General features: G+C 40.5%; 1 protein-coding gene across 2 annotated transcripts in view; it reads right to left on the bottom strand.

The window, feature by feature from the left end:
* The window catches only part of bahd1 (bromo adjacent homology domain containing 1), an 81,008-nt gene extending 56,707 nt beyond the window's left edge, over window positions 1–24,301 (bottom strand). Inside the window, exons 1-2 of one of the 2 annotated variants that reach the window (XM_072265218.1) lie at window positions 24,164–24,301; window positions 23,810–24,051 (exon numbers count right to left, since the gene is read on the bottom strand). The gene's annotated coding sequence lies outside the window, so the exon portion shown is untranslated. Of the gene's footprint in view, window positions 1–23,066; window positions 23,246–23,809; window positions 24,052–24,163 lie in introns of those variants that run through there. The other variant, XM_072265227.1, reaches the window with a different exon arrangement.
* Window positions 24,302–24,678: the final 377 nt, after the last annotated feature.

The following is a 24,678-nucleotide window of genomic DNA, read 5'->3' on the forward strand; positions in this document are numbered from 1 at the left end:
CACACAGGTTTAAAATAATTCAGAATTCAATGCCTATGCAGCCAGAGGCCTGCTGATAATGAAGTGATGAAAAGCATGCAAGAAATGGAGAAATTTCAAAAGATTGCAAGTTACAGGAACCATGAAATGGATTCATTTGCACCCTGATATTCCGGTTTAATAAACTATTTTAGGATGTAACCAATAAAGGTTTCAACTTGACACACTGTTCATCCCTACTTCAAGACACCTTTAACTCTGCTCTACGCACTTAACTTCAGGAATTGCCGTGCAAGTGACTAAAGGGCATTCATAGCAAACGGAAACCACTGGGCCATAGTGCAAAATTGTTTAGAATGAGGATCAGCAATATAAGTCACAGCTATCAAAACCTTTTTCAAGCTTTACCTATGTTATGTACACTCTACTTAAGAACTTTACCCAACTAGTTTCATATCCAATGGGAAAACTCTTCAGAGTTTCTCTGATGCAAGTCACACTAAGGGAAGACCGAAATCTTAAATCTGAAACCACTTACGCAAAGCTTTCCACAAAATTATTTAACTAGGGATGAGGAATAATAGTTGTAAGGGAGAAGTCATATTTTTGTGCAGGAGTTTAAGAAATGACCGGACACTGGCGCACCTCAGGGGTGTGTGCTTAGCCCACTGCTCTACTCTGTACATACACATGACTGTGTGGCTCAGCAGAGCTCAAATACCATCTATAAAATTGCTGACGAATCTCAGGTGGTGACAAGAGGGTGTACAGGAGTGAGATATGCCAACTAGTGGAGTGGTGCCGCAGTAACAACCGGCACTCAACGTCAGTAAGACGAAAGAGCTGATTGTGGACTTCAGGAAGGGTAAGATGAAGGAACACGTACCAATCCTCAGAGAGATCAGAAGTAGAGAGAGTGAGCAGCTTTAACTTCCTGGGTATCAAGATCTCTGAGGATCTAACCTGGTCCCAACATATTGATGCAGTTATAAAGGAGGCAAGACAGCAGATATACTTTATTAGAAGCTTGAAGAAATTTGGCATGTCAACAATTACACTCAAAAACTTCTATAGTTGTACCGTGAAGAGCATTCTGACAGGCTGCATCACTGTCTGGTATGGAAGGGGGTACTGCACAGGACTGAAAGAAGCTGTAGAAGGTTGTAAATCTAGTCAGCTCCATCTTGGGTACTAGCCAACAAAGTACCCAGGACATCTGTAGGGAGCGGTGCCTCAGAAAGGCAGCATCCACAAAGGACCTCCAGCACCCAGGGCATGCCCATTTCTCACTGTTACCATCAGGTAGGAGGTTCAGAAGCCTGAAGGTACACACTCAGCGATTCAGGAACAGCTTCTTCCCCTCTGCCATCTGATTCCTAAATGGACATTGAATCATTGGACACAACCTCACTTCTTTTTTTTACAAAAATATACAGCATTTCTGCTTTTGCACATTTAAAAAAAAATCTATTCAATATGCGTAATTGATTTACTTATTTATTATTTATTTTCTCTGCTAGGATTACGTATTGCATTGAACTGTTGCTAAGTTAACAAATTTCACATCACATGCTGGTGATAATAAATCTGATTGATTCTGATTCTGACAAAAAATTCTAGACAGTAAAGCATTGAGAAGCCTTTTAAAACTTCAGGATGTCCCCAAGTATCTTACAGCTGGTGAAATAATTCTGGAATGGTCACTCCCTGCAATATAGTTCACATCAATAAGAATAACTTTAATGCAGTATGGTACTGAAAATTTGTTGAATCAAAGTGTATTAAAAAAAATTAAACAACTTCAAGTATAAAAGACTATTGGGGGAAAACCTGGAGTTTTGGGATATGAACTTGATATCAGTGGCATGCTTCTGTCTTATAATATTCTACATATTTTCTTGTCTTAAAACACCACAATCTGAGCAGCACTAATATCTTTCCTTGTCTTACTAAGATTCATAAATATCATTCCCAGTCAAACATCTAGTTGAGTATTTATGTCTAACTAATCTTACAGCTTTTGAGGAAGTTATCAGGAAAGTTGATGAAGGAAAGGCAATGGAATTTTAACAAGGCCTTTGACAAGGTTCCACATGGGAGATTAGTCAAAAAGGTTCAGAAGCTCGGCATTCAGCAAGAGGTAGTAAATTGGATTAGACATTGCCTTTGTGGGAGAAGCCAGAGAGTGGTAGAAGCCTCTCTGAATGGAACGATCTGGATGTACTGTGGTAAGTTGTATCAGCAAATTTGTAGATGACACCATGATGAAGGCATGATGTAGTGGACAGCAAAGGTGGCTGTCAAAGTTTGAACTGGGCTCTGGACCAGCTGAGAAAATGGATTGAAAAATAGCTGAAGGAACTTAATGCAGACAAGTGTGAAGTGTTTCATTTTGGAGGACAAACCAGGGTAGTACTTACACAGTTACAGGTGTCCCCCACTTTTCGAACGTTCGCTTTACGAAACCTCACTGTTACGAAAGACCTACATTAGATACCTGTTTTCGCTAATAGAAGGTGTTTTCCCTGTTACAAAAAAAGGCAGCGCGCGGAAAAAGACAGCCGCTCCTCCCCCGGAACTGCATTCTAGCCGGCAATGCTTAAACACATGCCTGTGGGCATCTGTGCTTTATGTCCATTTATTTTGAGCAGCCGTTAGCAAGATGAGTTCTAAGGTATTGGAAAAGCCTAAAAGAGCTCGTAAAGGTGTTACACTTAGCGTAAAACTAACATAATTAAGGTTTTCGATCGTGGTGAACAAAGTAAGGACAAAGTGAGTTTGGCTTGTGAAAGTTGACGAAGATGATGTTGAAGAGGTTTTGGCATCCCATGACCAAGAACTGATAGATGAAGAGCTGATGCAATTGGAAGAGAAAAGGATAACAATTGAAACCGAATGCAGTAGCGAACGGACCAAAAGTGAAGTCGTCCAGGAACTGAACGTGAAGCAACTGCGAGAGATTTTCGCTGCAATGATAAAGTACGACTTTAATTTTGAAAGGGTACGTCGGTTTAGGGCATATTTGCAGGATGGTTTAAGTGCTTACAAAGAACTGTATGATAGAAAAATGCGCGAGGCTAAGCAGACAAGCAAGCCTTCCAATCAGCCACAGCAGACGACGAACCTCGACCTTCGACATCGAGGCAGGCAGACACAGAAGATGACCTGCCTCACATGATCCACGATGAGATGACACCCTAGTGTCCCACCACCCCAACCCCTGAGCCGCGGACTGATACATTGCCACGGAGAATGCAGTGGTAGCCCGGACGCACCCAGCACATTTTTAAGAAAAAAGCCGAAATAAACAAGCTAATTAATTAGGTGCCACCTGGCACGTAAATGTCAGCCCAGATCAGAGGCCATTGCCAATTGCATCGCCTCTGATCTGGGTCGACATTTACGTGCCCGGCAGCACCCAATCAATTAGCTTGTTTATTTCGGCTTTTTTCTTAAAGATGTGCTGGGTGTGTCCCGGCTACCACTGTACCCCTGCATGCTTTGTGAATAGGTATCAGTTCGCTGCCCAGAGGGTGGGGACCACTGCACCACCCCAACCTCCGACGACTCAGCCTAACACACCATCAGTGTGCTTGGCGCTGTCTTCCTAATTCCAGTAAGTGATACTACACTGTACATACATTATTTCTACTTTATATAGGCTGTGTATTTTTATGCATTATTTGGTATGATTTGGCAGCTTCATAGCTTAAAGGTTACTGGAGAAAGTGTTTCTGCCAAGAGCGCTTGTATGAGATTTTCGCTACGGAGAACAGTGCGGCAATGATTGTACGGAAATATTTCTACTTTATATAGGCTGTGTATTTATCGTATTCCTGCTTTTACGATATGTTACTGTTATTTTAGGTTTTGTGTTATTTGGCATGATTTGGTAGGGTATTTTTGCGTCTGCGAACGCTCACAAATTTTTCCCATATAAATAAATGGTAATTGCTTCTTCACTTTACGACATTCCGGCTTACGAACCGTTTCATAGGAACGCTCTACCTTCGGATGGCGGGGGAAACCTGTAATGGTAGGGCACCGCGGAGTGCGGTAGAACAGAGGGATCTGGGAATACAAATCGATAGTTCCTTGAAAGTGGTGTCACAGGTAGATAGGGCTGTAAAGAGAGCTTTCACACACTGGCATTCACAAATCAAAGTACTGAGTACAGGAGTTGAAATATTGAAGTTTTACAAGACATTAGTGAGGCTTAATTTGGATTATTATGTCCAGTTCTGGTCATCAACCTACAGGAAGAATGTCAGTAAGACTGAAAGAGTACAGAGAAAATTTTCAAGGATGTTGCTGGGACTTAAGGCACTGAGTCACAGGGAAAGGCTTAATAGGTTAGGACTTTTTTTTTCCTGAAGCACAGAAGAATGAGGGGAGATTTGATAGTGGCAGACAAGAATCATATGGGGTTTAGATCAGGTAAATGTAAGCAGGCTTTTTTCCTTTGAGGCTGGATGAGACTAAAACTAGAGGTCATGAGTTAAGGGTGAAAGGTGAAATGTTTAAGCTGAACATGAGGAGGAACTTCTTCAGTCAGAATGTGGAATGAGCTACCAGTGGTGGTGAATGCAGGTTCGATTACATTTAAGAGAAATGTGGATAGGTACATGATAGGAGGGGTATGGAAGACTATGGTCCGGGTGCAGGTTAGATAGAATATTATTTTGTTGTGGATTAGATCTGCCTAAGAGCCTGCATCTGTGCTATAGTGCTCTACAAAAGGTTTAGCGTAATCTAACATGTCATTTAGATGCAGCAAATTACACTACTGCACTTTCTGTCAAGATGATTGGCCTCTCTGCCCCCTCAAGGAGGCATTAAAGGATGATGAGCATTTCATTTAATACTATAGTGACTACATTTCAAAAATACTTCGTGGGATATTAAACATTCGGGTACGAGGACGAACAAGGCAATTTTTTTCCACATCTCTCCACCCACAACCCATGACACACCTGATTAAAATTGAGTAATCCAGAAAATTTAATCCTAATTTCAAAAGCTGTCAGGATGTTAATGACATAACTAACAATGGTCAAAGCCACACTAAGCAGGTCACCATAAAAACCTTTTATAAAAATTAACCTTGCACTGCACTGATTATTCCTAAGCAGTTTTTAAACTCTTCTGTATTAGTGCTTCCAGCCCCAATTCCAGGGAACCACTAGCATTACTAAATTAATTGATCAACGAATGCCTTATCAATATTTTATTTTAAATTACAGAACTGTAACATCAGCTTTGCTGTCTGATAAAACCTTCCTGAATCCTCAAAAAGTCCAATCACTTTCTGGTACTGAGTATTATTCATTTAACCTGCCCATTTTGTCTCTTTTTCACCAGACTGCAGAAAACACGTTGATTGCCAGGAAACATTATTTTGAAAATCTAAGGTCCATGGCATCCTACAACACAGCTATATAATTTTTCATATACTTGTGCATTTTGTCTATTTTGGATCCTCACACTGTGATCCAAATGCAAAACATAGAGAGTTACTCACGAACCATCAGTTATGTATACATCTCATTATTAAAACATGTTTAGTCATTAATCTGTCCCGCTACTTAAATCTAGTTTCTGCTGTACTTTCAACTACAGTGGCATGCAAATGTTTGGGCACCCCGGTCAAAATTTCTGTTACTGTGAATAGTTAAGTGAGTAGAAGATGAACTAATCTCCAGGAGTCATAAAGTTAAAGATTAAACATTAATTTCAAAATTTTAAGCAAGATTAGTGTATTATGTTCATTTTGTACAATTTTAGAGTGAAAAAAAAGGAGCACTATGCAAAAGTTTGGGCACCCTAAGAGATTTGAGCTCTCAGATAACTTTTACCAAGGTCTCAGAGTGCTAGGCAGCTGCTGATTGTTGGGACAAGGTTTGAGGAGTCAGGGTATTTATAAAGCTTTGAAATTTGCATCACCTGGCCTTTCCTAACGATGACTGTTAGGGCTATAACTTGCTCACAGTCATCGTTAGGAAAGGCCAGGTGATGCAAATTTCAAAGCTTTATAAATACCCTGACTCCTCAAACCTTGTCCCAACAATCAGCAGCTGCCTAGCACTCTGAAAATTAAAATAAATGATGCCCACAAAGCAGGAGGCTATAAGAAGATAGCAAAGCGTTTTCAGGTAGCGGTTTCCTTAGTTCGTAATGTAATTAAGAAATGGCAGTTAACAGAAATGGTGGAGGTCAAGTTAAGGTCTGGAAGACCAAGAAAACTCCTTTCTGAGAGAACTGCTCGCATGATTGCTAGAAAGGCAAATCAAGACCCCTGTTTGACTGCAAAAGACCTTCAGGAAGATTAGCAGACTCTGGAGTGGTGGTGCACTGTTCTACTGTGCAGCGACATCTGCACAAATATGACCTTCGTGGAAGAGTCATCAGAAGAAAACCTTTCCTGCGTCCTCAACACAAAATTCAGCATCAGAAGCTTGCAAAGGAACATCTAAACAAGCCTGATGCATTTTGGAGACAAGTCCTGTGGACTGATGAAGTTAAAATAGAACTTTTTGGCCACAATGAGCAAAGGTATGTTTGGAGAAACAAGGGTGCGGAAGTTCATGAAAAGAACACCTCTCCAACTGTTAAGCACGGGGGTGGATCAATCATGCTTTGGGCTTGTGTTGCAGCCAGTAGTACAGGGAACATTTCATTGGTAGAGGGAAGAATGAATTCAATTAAATACCAGCAAATTCTGGAAGCAAACATCACACCGTCTGTAAAAAAGCTGACGATGAAAAGAAGATGGCTTCTACAACAGGATAATGATCCTAAACACACCTCAAAATCCACAATGGACTACCTCAAGAGGCGCAAGCTGAAGATTTTGCCATGGCCCTCACAGTCCCCTGACCTAAACATCATTGAAAACCTGTGGATAGACCTCAAAAGAGCAGTGCATGCAAGATGGCCCAAAAATCTCACAGAACTAGAAGACTTTTGCAAGGAAGAATGGGCAAAAATCCCCCAAACAAGAATTGAAAGACTCTTAGCTGGCTACAGAAAGCATTTACAAGCTATGATACTTGCCAAAGGTGGTGTTACTAAGTACTGACCATGCAGGGTGCCCAAACTTTTGCTTCAGGCCCTTTTCCTTTTTTGTTATTTTGAAACTGTGAAAGATGGAAATAATAAAGTACTCTTGCTTAAAATATTGAAGAAATGTGTCATCTTTAACTTTATGCCTTTTGGAAATCAGGTCATCTTTTACTTGCTTAGCTATTCAAAGTAACAAATTTTGACCAGGGGTGCCCAAACGTTTGCATGCCACTGTATAGTTCCTTTTAACTAACAAGGGAATTCCCCCCCCTCAGATATTTCTCACAAAATTGAGTGCCATTGAGACATTTAACTCCTAACCTGGTCCACCCCTTTCATTTCATTTCTCAAGCCCTTCTTGTGAAGTTCCAATAACAGCAATTTCATGCAAGTTGAACGAATTAGCCTCAAGGTCAAAACCCAAAGTAATTAATTCCCCTCACTTTGCTTTGCTCCTAAGGCAAAACTGCGAATGAAACCAGAATACAACAACACAGGTCCTCTGGACTGTGGTTCAAGAAGAAATTATGTTTTTGCTAAAGCATTAACCGACTATGATGTATATTCAAGGAAACTGAGAAGCTACTCATTAGGGGTTCTGTTTTGCCTCAGGTAACATTCCCCTTAATTGTGTGCCTGGCCCTAGGGGCCTAAGATTTGAATAGATCATTCAAGCTTACCCTTCAGCACAACACTCAGCAAGTATTTTATAGCAGCAATTTTATAAAATTTGATATAGAATAATTCAAGCAACAAAGTCTTGGGTCTCTTTTTCCCTATCACAAGAGGCCAAATGGTCTACATTCTATTCTGACCTGGAAAAAAAGATACCCTCCTGTACATTGGCCAATATTTATTCCTCAACCGACATACCATTGCTGTGTGCAAAGTTATTGTAATTTTCTACACTATGAAAAGAACTGACCCACTTGCAGTGGGTTGGAATGTCCTGAGTTTGTGAAAGGCACTTAATAATTCCCTCCCTGGGAAAAAGTATAATTTTCTATGAAACTATCTCACATGCTAGAGAAGCATTCTATAATACTTCAACAAACAGACTTACAGCTTCAACTACATTCCATTCAGATTCCTATTTATTCGACTAACAAAAAGCATTCCCCGATAATGATAAACTGAGCAGCAATGTGATGACAATAAATTGCCATTCACCATTAGTGAACTTGTTAGCCGGTCAGCTTGACAAACAGAATAAATGTTTGGTTCATAATTATTATGCTTTAATTAAAGTCCATTTCAGGAATGCTGAGTAGAAAATGAGCACAGTTTGAGTAATTATGTGACAGATGACAATGAAACTGCACTGAAGCCAAATCACATGGAAACCAAGCCATTTCTCTCTTCCTCTATGCTCCCTCATCTTCTTGACCTCATCATTTAATACAGTGACACAGAAATGCTTTGGAAAATGTGTATTAATTACCTTTGTAAAATAATTCATTTTAAATAGCTAGTAGCATTATTCCAGCCAAGGATTATTATGGTCTCCAGTGTCACTTCAAATTGACAATCTGTATAACCACACTTTAAGATCAGGTCAAGAAGACTCAAGAATTAAATAAAACGGATGTACCAAAAAAGTTTACTTCAATATTCAGATCATCTTTGTTGCACTATACAAAACCCAGGAAGTCTCACAAGCAGGGATATGCACGTCATGGTCCACTTAGAAAGAGTAGTCTCTCTGAACAGACGCGAGAAAGGTCGTGAAAAAAGGCTGGATCTCACACAAACTCCCCATTCAGAGTTGGCCTGTATTTGCATGAGCTCACCCCACATCACATGACCTCATCTCCAGGGAGTCTCCCATCTAATGTGGCTTTAACTTACCTAGCCCACATCCTCTAGGAACAGACCACCTTACATCAGGTCATGTGGACCACACAGAAACTAGGAAATACCCAACCAGTAAGGATTCAGGCCAGTCACACAACTTATAAAGCAGACATGTTTAGAAAGTGAGATTCGGTACAGTTTGTTAACTTTGTAGCTGATATTAATGTCTTGATGATAAATCAACAACACTTTGAATCTGTGCTCCCAAATACCTTCTCATTACCTAAGAACTAACATTTTCATGCACTATCCAAGTACTTCAGTATACTCAAATTAACTCACACCTGGTATAGAACTTGGACGGTGATGACTAGCCCTCCATACAATCTCTTGTCATCTCTCTTTTACTGACTATATGGAAACTGATGAGAAAGAAAATCTCAAAACTCATACTCAAATCATGAAAATAATGAGAAAGAACAAGAATGAATGAAAGTTACCAATATAGAAGGAATGGACAGCAATAAAAGGAGAATAGCTAAGAGACAGTGCCTGTGTGAGAGTAAACACAAGATAAACTTGTTCAGGGATTCCTGACCTCAAGTTAGCCAAAGTGCTTAATATCAAATTGTGGTTTTGAAACAAAAACTTTCCAAAAGCAAGCTCCCACAAACTGCAGCAACAAATAAAGTGCTGGAGGAACTCAGCAGGTTGAATAGTAACTGTGGGTGGAAAAGAATTATCAACGCTTCAGATAAACTATGCAGAGTTTTGACCTAAAACTTTTAACAATTCCTTTTCTCCCACAGATGTTGTTGAACCCACTGAGCTCCTCCAGTAACAACAGGAATTCTGCAGATGCTGGAAATTCAAGCAACACACATCAAAGTTGCTGGTGAATGCAGCAGGCCAGGCAGCATCTCTAGGAAGAGTTACAGTCGACGTTTCAGGCCGAGACCCTTAGTCCTGACGAAGGGTCTCGGCCTGAAACGTCGACTGTACCTCTTCCTAGAGATGCTGCCTGGCCTGCTGCGTTCACCAGCAACTTTGATGTGTGGAGCTCCTCCAGTAGCTTGTTTGTTGCTCCAGATTCAAGCATCTGCAACCTCTTGTGTCTCTTTCATACTGCAATAACATTCAGATAATTTTAATGTTGTCTGTAGGCTATTAAGATAATAGACGCAAAACTCCTTTCTTTCTCCGCAGATACTGAGTAACCTGCTGAATATTTTCAGTACTTTCCATTTTATTTTGATTTTTCACACCTCTCATATATTGCTGTTGCATTTATGATGCAGAGACATACAATTACCCCAATTAAAGCATCTGGGGAATTTTACATCGGTTAACAGAAAGCAAAGTAAGTTCTTTTAATCCATTTATTTTTCCTGAGTTCAACATACCACTGGCAAGATTAACATTTAACTACTGTCTTTAAGTGCCATTGAGAAGATGGCAGTGAGCTGTCACCTTGAGCATCCGCAGTTCTTTTTGTCAATATGCTCCTACAGTACCATTGCAGAGGGAGTTTAAGGATTTGGAGTCCATACTGAAGCGCCAGCAACGTAGTTCCAAGTCAGTTTGATGTGCGACTTGGATGGAAACCTGCAGGAGGTAGTGTTCCCATACACCCACTGTGCTTGTCAATCTTGAAAGTAGAGGTTGCAGGTTGTTGGAATATCCTGAGCAAGCAACTAAAATGGCAAATACAGCAGCCACTGTGCACAACTGGAGGATGGAATGACTGTTTAGGATATCAAGCAGGCTTTGTCCTGGTTGGCAATGAACTTCTTTAGAACTGATGGAGTGATACACATCAAAGCATATGCAGAGTATTCCTGATCGAAAAGCCACAGAACCTAGGCCTCTGTACCTGCTTCTGCAACTGGATCCTCGACTTCATAACCGGAAGACCATAATCTGTGAGGATCAGAAATAACATCTTCACCTTGCTGACAATCAACAGCAGTGCATCACAGGGTTTTGTTCTTAGCTCACTGCTCCACTCTCTCTACACCTATGACTGTGTGGCTAGGCATAGCTCAAATGAGATCTATAAATTTGCTGACGATACAACTACTGTTGGCAGAAATTCAGATGGTAACGGAAGGGTGCACAGGAGCAAGATACACCAATTAGTTGAGTGGTGTCACAGCAACAACATTGCACTCAAAACCAAAGAACTGATTGTGGAATTCAGGAAGGGTAAGATGAGGGAGCACAAACTAATCCTCATAGAGGGATCAGAAGTGGAGAGAGTGAGCAATTTCAAGTTCCTGGGTATCAGTATCTCTGAGGACTTAATCTGGACGGAACATATTGATGCAGCTATAAAGGCAAGACAGCGGCTATATTTCATTAGGAGATTGAGATTTGGTTTGTCAATTAAAACACTCAAAAACCTCTACAAATGTACCATGGAGAGTATTCCAACTGGCTGCCTCACTGTCTGATGTAGGGAGGGCTGATGCACAAGATCAAAATAAGTTGCAAAAACTTGTAAAATTAGTCAGATCTGTCATGCGTACTAGCCTTGCAGTATCCAAGACATCTCCAAGGAGCGGTGCCTTAGGAAGGTGGTGTCCATCATTAAGGATCTCCACCACCCAGGACATGCCCTCTTCACACTGGTACCATTGGAAAGGAGGTACAGAAACCTGAAGGCACAAACTCAGTGATTTAGGAACAGCTTCTTCCCCTCTATCATCTGATTTTTAAATGGCATTGGACCCATCATTTATTTCTGGGTTTTTCTTTTGCATGACTCATTTTAACTATTTAATAGACTTTTTTTAATGTAACAATATTTTTCTCTATATTTATCATTATTTCGTTGTACTGCTGCTAGAAAGTTAACAAATTTCATGACATATGCAAGCAATATTAAATCTGATTCTGTTTCTATTTATACCCTGACGTGTCTTGTAAATTGTGGGATGCTCATAGGATGTCAGGAGTTAAGTCACTCAGTCATGATACACAGTCTCTGACTTGTACTTATGGTCACTGAATTTGCCATTGGTCCCGTTGGGCTTCTAGATCATGGCAACCACCTCAGGATATTAATGCTGTTCAACATCAAGGATAGAGGTTAAACTCTCCTATGTAGGGATGATCATATAACAGAAATGCTTACTGACAGTTATCAACCCTACTGGAATGTTAAAACATTGCAGTATGGGTTAACAACTTGATCATTGTGCAAATCACTGAATATCCTTACTTTAGATTCAGTGATGGAAGGAAAGTTACTGATGAAGTAGCTCTAGATTTATATGGATTTAGAACACTGTCCTGAGCAGCCCTACAATCATGTCTTGGAAGTGGATTAAGTGACCTCCAACTCTAACCACCTTCTGTAAGAGGGAGCATATTTTTTTTTGATGCCCAATGATTTCAGTTTGACCAGGGCACATTAATGCTACTCTGACAAATGCTGCCTTGATGTTCAGAGCAGGCACAGTCACCTACCTTCAGGAAATCTCCTTTGGACCAAGGGCTTGATGGGATCTGGAACTGAGTATTTCTGGTAAAACCCAACTGAGCCAGTTAATGGGGAGACGTGCCCAAATGAAGAGAGCATCATTGACAGTGCTACCAGTTTGCTGACAAATGAGAGTAAATCAAATAAGTAGTAATAAGATGGATTGGATTTGTGCATCCTTTGTTGACAGAATGCATCAGGGCAAATGTTACACACTGACAGGTTGATGTCAGTGTTTAAGTATGTCCGAACAGTTAAGTTGTAGGGCACAGATCTTCAGACAGCGGTTGAGATGCTGCTGGTCCCACAGCCTCTACTGAATCTAGCACTCAATATTAGCAAGAGAATCAGAAGAAGTTGACGACACAGGTTTGTGAAATGCCATCCAGTCTAATCCCACTTTCTAAACCATATTCACAGAACTGTACGTCGAGGCTCCTCGACAACAAATCCTGGTACTTTTTGAAATCTGTTGTGGCAATAGTGACAATAAAATTATTGGATTGTCAAAAAATCCCATTTGATCCACTGATGTCCTTCCTTAAAGAAGTAACTACAAGACTGTGCAAAAGTCTTATGCACATACACACAAATATATTTTATGTATTGCACTGTACTACTGCTGTAAAACAAAATTTATGGCATGTGAGTGACGATAAACCTGATTCTGATATGGGTCTCTGTTGTGGACTAAGAGTGGGAAGAGGGCAGAGAGAGGGGAATCATAGCTGGGAAAAAGGGGAAAGGGGAGGGAGTGAGAAGGACCAGAGAGACATTCTGTAATTCCAAACCAATTGTTTGGAATCAAATGCCCTTGCCTGGCATCTCAGAACTGGGTATGTCTGCACCCACACCACCCCTTGCCCTGGCACTCCTTCTCTGCCACCTGTCCCACCCCTCCCCTGGTTCTTCACCTTCACCATTCCCAACATGCTTAGCTCCCGCCAGATTTACAAGCTTGCTCTCTGCATATACACACACATATATACATTATATTATATATAATATAATGTGTGTATGTATGTATATGTGTGTGTGTGTGTGTGTGTGTGTGTGTGTGTGTGTGTGTGCGTGTATATAATACACACACACACAAGATTTTTGCACAGTTCTGTATATCACTTTCATCCAATATGGCACATATACAACTTGAGGACAACATCTCTTAGCTACCATCTGAAATGTCACAGTAAGTTGCTCTGTGAAATGGCAATCAAAAATGGAAATAAAAGTAGCAAACCCACACGCATGCCTGAAAACCAAGCATCAGGTATATGATTATGGTACCTCAGTCAAGTTCTTGATCATAATGATGCTACTGGAGGTGGTTTCATGTTCCGCCAGATCCTCCCTCACTCCCATCACAGCTAAGATAATGCATAGAAATCAATTACAATTCAGTACTGACGAATGAAACCCTGAGGAATGGGTTTCTCTTCTGTCCTTGCCAGCTGGGGATGGCCATAGCATTGAAGGGAAAGCAAACATGTACTCAGCTAAGGAAAAAAAATCAGCTTTGTACCAGAAAACTGCAACTTTCTCCTTTATGCACTCACCTGCAAGGTCAGTATCTAAAATAAAAGAAAAATTTAAACCTCGTGATTTAAACTCTCAGTTCACACCAAAGCAACATTACATCAATCATGCCAATTTGATCATTACTCAAACTAAGAAAGAAACTAACTGGCTACAAGTCTACAGAGAGTTTTACACAGACCAACCTCAGAGCTCATCTGCCAAATATTGGTTGCACAGGAATTCTAGTTATCCTAATACAACGTAGTTTTTAAACTATGGCTCCACATATATACCTACATGTTTCTTTTAAGGAAACAAAGATTGTTTTAAAGAAACTGACTATAATTTATTAACATCTCAAAGAACAGGGCAAATTCTGTAAGAATTGCTTACTAGGCAATTTACACCACTTACTTCAGCCTCATCTCAGTCTGGCCATTCGAAAACCCCAAAAGGTAGCACTCTTGCCTCATACAGAAGATTGGCAGTGAAGTAGAATACCATTATCCCAAACAGTGGATACACTTTGAAATATTTCATTGATTGTAAAGGGTTTTAAGGTTGAGATAGATGCAACAGAATCTGTCATATTTTCTGTCTTAGCCAGGAGAAAGCTAGTCAGGAGAAAAAAGGTCAACTTTGGATGGCAATCAACACACCTATCAAGTGTTTACTGAACACAAACCATAACATAAACTGGAATGTATTATTTCAGCACCATGAGCAGCCTCTAACTAAACTCCAGATGACATGAACTGCAAAACTCACAGCTAACAATTACCATAAAGGTCACCAGAAAGTTACAACAATAACTAAAAACAGAACGTGTGAAGACCTTTTTATAAAAAAAAATAAAACTTTCAGCATCTCTCTCATACACATTTGTACTTTAGAACATAATCTGTAACGCATCACCCAGCACCTATGCACTCAATAGCATGGTGCTGCATAACAGTGAAACTCCAGATAGACAACCACTTCAAGAATAATTCATCATATTAACTTTGTAAATCTCTATTTCACCTGACATCAAATCCACACAATATGAATCAGGCTGCAAATCATCCTTAAAAACATGCTCAAACTCCAATCAAAGTAAAAGCACAATAAATTCTCAGTACAAAATTAAGCGGTCAGCTAAGATAAGTGAAATGGGATAATGCTGTATTAATTAAGTTAGCAGAGATAATGCCATGCATAGCAACACACCACTACAGTGCATATCTTTATAAGGTATAAATAATTAATCAGCTGGAATCTGAGAATATACTTAAATCTCTGAACTCAGCTCAACAGGTTACTCTCTCCTGTCTTGAAGGTGTGAACCATTCTAGTGTACACACCACTGGTACCAACAACTCTCTATCTTATTTAAATGGTTTTTGTCCTGAAACTCAGTAATATAATATACCCCTCTCAATTTACAAACCTTTAATTTGAATTCAGCCAAGAAAAAACACCTTGCAGTGTTATTATTCAATTCAATGTTTTCAGACAAAAACAACTGCCACCAACAGATTATTCAACTGATTTACATGCAGCATCACCTTGTGTTCACGAAAGCCAATTCAGTTCACAGCTGAAGCAAAAGACTGCGAGACAGTTGAGTGAAAGTAAGTTGGACAGAAGTCTTTGACAAAACTTTAATAACTTCATCCAAAAAAGTGTCACTGGATTCAACCAACTGGTTTTGTTCTTCTGTCATCTCTATGATGATGGGACAAAATAAATTTTAGCATCAGGGTGGCAGAAATTGGCTGAGGGACAAAACTTGGAACCTGCCTCATCTTACTTTGTATCAGAAAAGGTGCAAAGAACAATGTTAGGCCATAAAATTAAACTTACATTTGCAAGCTCCTAATCACATCCTCAGGATATTCCAAAAGCACTAAGCATCCCATTGATTATGTTCCAAGAACATCCATTATTATGTGGGCAAGACAGCACAGCACAAAACAAGTGAAAGAGTCATTAGTCTACTTTTGGTGATCTTGCTGAAGGAGAAATGTTTTATCGGGACCTATTACTCACTACAGCAAGTCTCATTCTTATGGACACCCGAACTACAGTAGTTTAGTTGTTTATCTGGATATCACAATTTGCAAACAAAAAACATTGGAGTAACAGAAGACCTTTTGTATGTTTATTGAGCATAATCCTTCATTACTTTTTCCCCACATGCATGTTATTTTCAGATACTTTTGTCGTCTCCTCAATTTCCCACTACAAAAACAAACAGTTCTTTTAAAATTTTCTCTTGTTTAATCGCAAGAGAAACACATTTGTTTAACCGTGAAATGTTGTGGCTTCACACAACCAGAATTAGTGATCAAAGTTGAAATGAAACTGGTATTTATAATTTATATGTGACCAACAGAAATGGAGGTAATTAAACAAAAGAAGAAAGGGGATCTGCAATTACAAACATTGTCCTAGAGGATGACAACAAAACCAGACTGATTCTAGGTTGTAACTTCCACACACTAACGGAACAGATTGTTATTTGTTGTACCTTCCACTGATTTTTCAACAAGCACATCATCATTTCTAAATGAATTCCATGATTATGTTGGTCACATCATCAGCATGTGGATGACATCTTCAAAACTGATGTCTTCTTTTAATCATCTCTATTTTGTTCTGTACCAGTAGCATGTAAAAACATTTATTCATTGTAAAATAGCACCAAGTATTACAGAACAGACTGATAGACAACATTAAGCATTTGCCCCTAGGCAATCATGTTGAAGTTTTTGTAGGAACATTCTGATTTCAGTATCTTTTGCAAATGATTTTAATTGATTATAACTGATTATATAGGCTTCAGGATATGTTTTACACTTGGGGAAAATTATTCATTTTGTCTATTCTACAAACATCTTGCAGATTCTACACAAGGGTATAAAGCAAACAAATACAGTGCCTGACAACGGTTATGGAAATCCAGCAAGCTTGGAGCAAATAGCAACAAGACACTCACTACAATCCTCACAGTAGTTTATCTCAGGTGCACAGTAAAAATATCTACTGCCAAATATTCAAGTTAAACTGAAGTCAGTGCCTAATTCTAACCTCACACAATGCTAAGTGGCAGCAGTCCATTTCAAATTTATTCTGCCTTATCAACTTCCAAAATTTCAACTGATAACTTGATTACTGACCTTTAACACTTACAATTATTGTCTTGTCCTGATCAATAAATTTTACAAATTGTCAGAGATTACACAAGGGCAGTGGAACATTTATAGATGGTCTACAATCTTCTTTTACTTTTCCTTCTCATCCAGCATGTGTTAAGAGGAAGCAGAAATATGTGAAGCCTTACAATTGGCCTGATATGCTACTGGCTTAGGAACAAGGTCACTTATAGTAAACCTCCGATAACCTGCTAGTTATTTGGAAATCCTGATCACCTAAACGTGAATTAAAAGTGTAAATAAAAATTGCAGATGCGGTAAATCGAAACTAGACAGAAAATGCTGGAAATTCGTAGCATGACAGGCTGCATCTGAGGGAAGAAAAACAGTCAACACTTCAGATCCTTTGAAGGTTTACTACGGTATATAGTTTTTTTTGTCATTAATCACAACTCTGGGCCCACCCTTCCAAGGAAAGATCAAATCAAACTGTAACATTCTTTATCACTAGGATGACAACATGAAATTAAACTAGTAAAAACCCCCCAAAGATGAATCAACACTTAAAGTGATGGGTCATGCATTTAAGGCAAGAAAAAACATAAGGGTGATCTTACACAATTCATAAAGTGTAATTCACAAGTGATTACACAATACATACCGACCCTAAAATCTTGTGAACTACGAACCTTACTTCTTTGATCATGGGAGAGTTAAAATATTAGATGAGCTGCACATCACTGAGCATTAACGTGCTTACCCCACTTTTTTAGGAAAGCATTTTAACATCAGGAACTCACTAAAACCAACCCAGATTCACACAATCTCCCTCAACACATGGTACACCAGACTACTTCTACTTTAAAATGTCATCCTGTCATTGGTACCGAATAAGAAACCACTTCAAGCAAATCAAACATCCTGCAGCAGCTCTCTTCTGATTCAGGCTACAGATCCCACACTTTTCTAAAAGATGCTGGTTAAATCACTGCCCTTATTCATGATTCCATCCATGTTAATTACCTGAGATTTGAGAAGCCAGTTCCAGGCCACCAAATACACACAAAGTGGTTTAACCTCAGGATTTCTAGCAGCAAGTATGGAAGTAGAGAACAGGTTAACACCACTTCTAGAAAAAACAAATTCTCAACTTCCTGTTATGTTAAAACTGACTTGTTCATTATACAATTTCAGCTCAAACTGGAGCTGTATTCACACAATGTCCAGCTGAGCAAATGATTAAAAAGCAGTGGACAGTTTACATGATATTACTTAGAGATACAGCACAGTAACAGGCCCTTCTGGTTCATCAAACCAATGCCACTCCATTACACCTGTGTGACCAATTAATCTACTGACCCGTATGTCTTGGGAAACTCACATGTTCACAGGAAGAACATACAAACTCCTTACAGATAACATATGCAAATTGAATCCAGGTCACTAGCACTGTAATGTGATGCTCTAACTGCAACACTACCAACACTAGAAAGCTACAAATTAGATTCTGCCAACCCTTTGCAGAAAGGCACATCTTCCTTCTTCCCCACCCCAAACTTTTTGATAAATTACAAATAAATTTTAGTTGCATTTCTTTCCAAAATAATTTTAACTTGAAGTCCATTGCATTCCACTATGGAACACCATTAAATATGTTTCTCCTCTCAACCCCTTGGGCACCTTGAATGCCTTTTAAACTATCACATGTAGACATTATTCCTCCTGCTTAAAACATTCTCAGCTATTCACCTGCTTCCTTTATCATTTTTACTGAAGTCCTCCCTGTTACTCGTCTATACCTGTTCTATAATGCAGGAAATATGCTCACTTTTTAAAAAGCCTTCACAATTTGCAGTGAACACCATTCCTTCACTCATATTTTCCCCTCAATTCCAGAAGATGCCTTTCACCTTGCACTCCACTAATTCACATTAAATGGAATTTTCAAAACTGAAATTGTAGACTTTTCTTTTCCTAAGTATGTGTAGTAAGGTTTGCAACACCAAAACAAATAAATAGAAGGAAGATTCAATGCACAAACGAATGGCAAAATAGGCCCAGAGAACAAAATGGTACACTTTTCACTTTTGTGCCTCTCCATCACAATTTTAATTTCTCTGCTTTCCACAGGCTTCCTATATTGTTCTGCTGAATTCCCCGGCTGCTAGTCTTCCATAACATTACCTTTAATATTCTGGATTTCAAAAATATCTGTCCCTCCAAAATTTACAACTTTGCCAGATTGTTAAACACCCACAAATTCCATTCAAATTCTGCTTAGTAGATAGTCACTTTTCTACACACAACTGATTTTTTTTAAACTCTGAAGAATTTGTTCCCTCTCCAAATGTATTTAAAATTCATCTACCGCATTGTTTTAAATTTAAAATCACTCAAAACATGGAAAAAAAATTTATTTGCATAAACATGCTCCTTATTTAAATCCTTTGGTTATAGCATGGCTCTAACAACCCCAACTTACTTTTTTAATGTTCCCACCCACATTAAGTGAGAGTTTATTAATCAACATTCCTGCCTGTACATTACAAACCTGTATCTTCTCAAAGCCAATAATCGCAACAGTAAATATATGTATCAGGCTATCACTTTGATTTGCCACTGCTAGACCTGGTTTCAGCACCTCAAATAGTATTAACTCTCTTAGCTTTCAATTACAAGAAACATGGAGAAAGAAAAATGCTTTTCTCCAATCCCCTTCTGATTTCCACCCAACAATCTTGCAGTTTCATCAAATGTCAGGTAAATAATTGTATACTTCAGGTCCTTCCAACATTATTTTTGATCCTTATATTCCTGTCTTCATGGAACCACCTTCTTTACCACTGTACTATCTTTTCCTAGAACTAAATACTCCTCCCTCAATTTACTGTACTGCTCCATTTAATCCACGTTGAAGCAACTTTAGAATTAGAGGATTAAAAAAGGAACTTCCCAACTTAAGTCTTTGACCAAATAAACAATCATATGATCATCTTCCCATCAATGGCCCACGCACATCTTAGCTCCTCTCGTTTACCCTTTTCTGCAACCCTTGTCCCAAATTGGTTTATTTCTGCCCACTCCATTTCTTCCTCTACCTTCCATCTCACCAGATCTTATATTTCCCTTTCCCCTTTCTATTCCACTCTATTATAATTTTCTGTTTTCTTTGTACCAGTTCTTTTGAGGAAGGAGCTTGCAGATGATTTGAACAAGTATGGGGGCGGCAGTGATTAAGTTACCGGGGCAGGGGGGAGGGTGATCTATTGATCCACAGACCAGAGCTCAAGTCACATCCCAGAAGCTGTGGATTTGGTTAATAAACTGAAATCAGTCAGCCATCTTTACATTGCTTCTGTGTCACTCCGGACCCATAGAAATGGTCCAGCAAACCTGTTTGGAAGCAAGCAGGCGAAACTGCTCTCTGCCAGTAAAGCCCACATACCAGAAAACGATTAACAATTAGCTGTGTGTTTGACCGTGAATATGAAAGATATAGATGATTTGGTCAGTTGGCAGAAAGAGGGAAAATAGAATTTAACCCACAGAAGGAAGGCAAGGCATTCAACAATAAATGGTTGGATACCAGGTTGAGTGTATGGCATATTAAAGGAAGTTACACAAGTCAAGAAGGTGGTTACAGAAATGCTGTATTAGCTGACCAGGAGAAGACTAAAATCATATAGGACCCTGGTCAGACCCCACTTGGAGAACTGTGCTCAGTTCTGATCGCCTCACTACAGGATGTGGAAACCATAGAAAGGGTGCAGAGGAGATTTACAAGGATGTTGCCTGGATTGGCGAGCATGCCTTATGAGAATAGGTTCAGTGAACTCAGCCTTTTTTCCTTGGAGCGACACAGGATGAGAGGTGACCTGATAGAGGTGTATAAGATGATGAGAGGCAGTGACCGTGTGGATAGTCAGAGGCTTTTTGCCAGGGCTGAAATGGCTAACACGAGAGGATGCAGTTTTAAGGTACAGAAGAGATGTCAGGGGTAAGTTGTTTTTTTCTCCCCCACAGAGAGTGGTATGTTGAATGGGCTGCCGGCCACGGTGGTTGGAGAAGGATACAATAGGGTCTTTTAAGAGACTCTTGGACAGGCACAAGGAGCTTAGAAAAATAGAGGGCTATGGGTAACCCGAGGTAATTTCTAAAGTAAGTACATGTTCAGCACAGCATTCTGGGCTGAAGGGCCTGTATTGTGCTGTGGGGTTTCTATGTTTCTAGAATTAATAGGTTACAGCAAGCACTGCAAAGAATTCATCTCATTATTAGGAAGATGTAATTGTACTGGAGAATGTTCAAAGAGATTGCTAGGACTGGACAATTGTAGCTACGAGGATAGACTGGATAAACCATAATTGTTCTCTTTAGAAAAGTGGCAATTTAGTGAACACTTCAATAAGGAATATAAAGTTATAAGTGGCTTAAATGGAGGATTTTTGTAAATCTCTACCCAGAGAGCAGTAAGAGTCTGGGACTTACTGCATACAGAGGAGATGGCAGAGACCTCTTTACATTTATTTAAAAAGTACTTGGATGTGCAGTGAGGAATTGTGACAGATTGGGCAATGCTTCAAGATAGAATTAGGCTAGATTGGACTTTTTTTCCCCCCAATTGGCACCTTTCATATTCCAGATATTTTTAAATTATTCTGAGCCTATTGCTGTTTTTTAATTCCCCAATCCCTTTACACTTTGTATCATCTCTCCCAGCTTGCTCTACTCCACTTCTCATTCCATCTTCCCGACTGTAGCTCTCCTATATTTACTAACTCAAGCAATTAATCTCTTGCCCTTCTCATTGGTTTCAACTTTCTTCCTCCAAGTCCCGAATCACTCATTTTCTTCTCTTAACCCTTTCCTTTACTCCATCCTCCCATCTATGATTATTTTTCAAATTCCACTTTTCCTTTTCAGCTTCATTCACTTCCCCCTTTCTCCGATAGTATTTCATCCCCTCTTCTATGTCATATTCAACATATTCTCCCCTCAATTCACCCTCACCTTTTTACTCATATTCCCTTCTTCCTTTTCAATCCCTTTACAACACTTTGGTTTTCTCTGCTGTATAATGTATTGAGTACAATTTCCATTATACTGGATGACTCCTTTCCCTCATTCTCTCCTGCACTCACACCCTCTTTTCTCCAGAAATTCCCTCAAGTTGCTCATGAATTTCTTGTTCTCTTCTTCACTATGCTACCCGTCTATTTCTTTTTCGTAACCTGCAATTCCAGCTCACAATTCATCCCTCTTCTACTTCTTTAAAGTCAATGCAACCTTTTGCACACTACCTTCTCCTCCATTATTGTCTTAATTCTTTCTATAACTCCTTCCCAATTCACATCGTCTCCTCCCTGCCTTCTGAGCGCCACTTCCCTAAATTTCTCTCTGGCTTTTTCAATATCCCCCTTCCTGCCTCCCAGTCCCAACTATCACTCATTGTCTCATCTCCATTCCACCGAGTTTTCTCCCCACTATTTTACCTCATCTCCCTTCCCTCCTCAGCCTATCACTTCCTTCTACCCCAGGTTTCAGAAGATGGCGGGGGTCACGGCCGCCGCGGATGAAAGGGAACGGTCTCGCTGCCCTTCCGCAGCCCTGGCCTCCGGTGCCGGGCAGGGACTCCCACAGCGGACGGCGGGCCGGCCTCCAGCCCCAGGCGTCCGCCTCCCGGCCTGCGAAAGGGAACGGCGGTGGCGGCCGCCGCTCTTGAGGTAAACACGGGGGCTCCCGGGATACCCAGCCGGCCTGAGCCCGGAGCCAACTGCCGCGGCGCGCGCCGCGGCCCGTCAATCACTCTCTCTCTCTCTCCATCACCCGTTTTTTTCCTCTTAAAATTGCCCCTGTCGCCTTTAAAATAACCGGAAACTTTGTAGGTGAGGTTAACTCCCCTCCTTGCATTGCATCTGCGTTAAGTGGCGGATATGGTACCTACTTAAAAGTGTTTTTTTTAAGGCCAGTGCATGTAACGGTAGAAGCGCAGAGCGTCGCAGGTCCAGTCCGCGCCGCGCACCGCGCGCCGAGCCCAGATCCCCGGACATCCACCAGCCCCCAAGTCGTTTGACTGACAGCCTGACACTTACCTGGGGTTCTCGCGCTGCTGGCCGACACGTCCACCGAGAGCACGAAGCAGCGCTCTATTATGTCTATATGTTAATTTTATTTCTTCGCCACCCCCCAAAAAAAAATACAGGCAGCAACTTTTCAGCCCAGCTCCGGCTTCCCCTACGCCATGTTGTTTTTTTTTGGTGGGTAATATTACGTGTGCAAAAGAAAAATTAAATTTGCATAACAAAAGTAAAAGTAACGGTTGCCATATGGTCCGCGGTAATGGATAAATAATGAAGGAGGCGGAGACACTCGGGAGAGGACAGGGTGTGCGCAGAAAGTGCACCCCACGATGAATGCGTGGGGGATTCGGCCAAGGTCTGCAAAGACAGCTAACCTTCGTACCACCCCCGCCCCCTGTTAAAAGCTTAGCCTTCTTCCTGGAATGAATGTAAACTCAAAACAGCATGCACTATATCGGTCGGATCGCTTCCCAATTGCAATGATCGATCATGTTAAAGAATCGGATTTCAACATACTCAATCTGTTTCCAAAGGAATTGAAATCGGCAGGTTTTTCCTCTCTGGTTAGTTAGGGAGGAATATTTGAACGATCGTTCACGGGTAACATTTATAAATATTAGCTTCCTACTTAAGCGAGTATAGCAATGGAATTAAGACAGGCCGATTAGACTTTTAACTTCTTTCGCATTTTGCCCTTCCAGAAAGAGGATGGACGATATCAGCTGAAAATAGATCACTTTGATTGGAAACTATACCTTGAATCGAAGTTTACAAACAACTGAGACGCGGCGTACTACGCAGTTCAATTTTGAGAGCATTCTTTCTCTCCCGCCCCTTCAACGACGTTAACTCCAGATGCTGGAGGAGTTTAATGGCAATCGACAAAAAAAACATGTCATGCTCCGCTTCCGGGAACGTGACTCCGCCGCGAACTGGAATGCAACATTCTGCAAATCACGCACACGTCCACACGTCCCTTATCGGATCGGCCAAGGACCTAGAGATTAAAAATAAAATGAAAACAAAAGTAAAATCAAAGTGATGTTAGAAATAGAAAGGCTCCGGAAACGCACAGCGTTACTTCACAATAAAAATTGAGAGTCTTCTACCTAGAAGAGTCTTTGCGATTGTTTACAGAGCATCACTTTCATTCAGCTGCTAGACGAGTCATCCCTAACCCCCTTGCCTGTTTGTTTGCTGTACTGCGCCACTGCCGGAGACGGCCAAAAAGCGGATTGTCCCTCTTTCCACCCGAACATGCAGTCAATGCGCGAACCAGTCTCCACCTGTTTTATCCAGTGTGCATTGTTCGCTGCGCGGGGCAAACATTTGTTCACGTTAACGTCTGCAAACGTAAGCAGAAGAGTGGGCAGAAACGTAACAAAAGCCACGGCGGGGCTTTCGCATGTTTTGGCATTTTGGAACGCACCTCGCATAATCAGGTCACTTGTACGTGACATCACCACGATAAAAGTGTCACGTGACGTTTTGGCCCTTAGTTCCCCCCCCCCCAAAAAAACAAAAAATGTTCGCCTGGAGCGTGGTCTGGTAATGCAAGCTGAACTGGTTTGACGTTCCGAAGCTCTGGAGTGAATGGGTATACCCCGGTATCCCATGAACACAC

This window comes from Mobula birostris, chromosome 1, assembly GCF_030028105.1.
Source record: "Mobula birostris isolate sMobBir1 chromosome 1, sMobBir1.hap1, whole genome shotgun sequence".
Classification (NCBI taxonomy): domain Eukaryota; kingdom Metazoa; phylum Chordata; class Chondrichthyes; order Myliobatiformes; family Myliobatidae; genus Mobula; species Mobula birostris.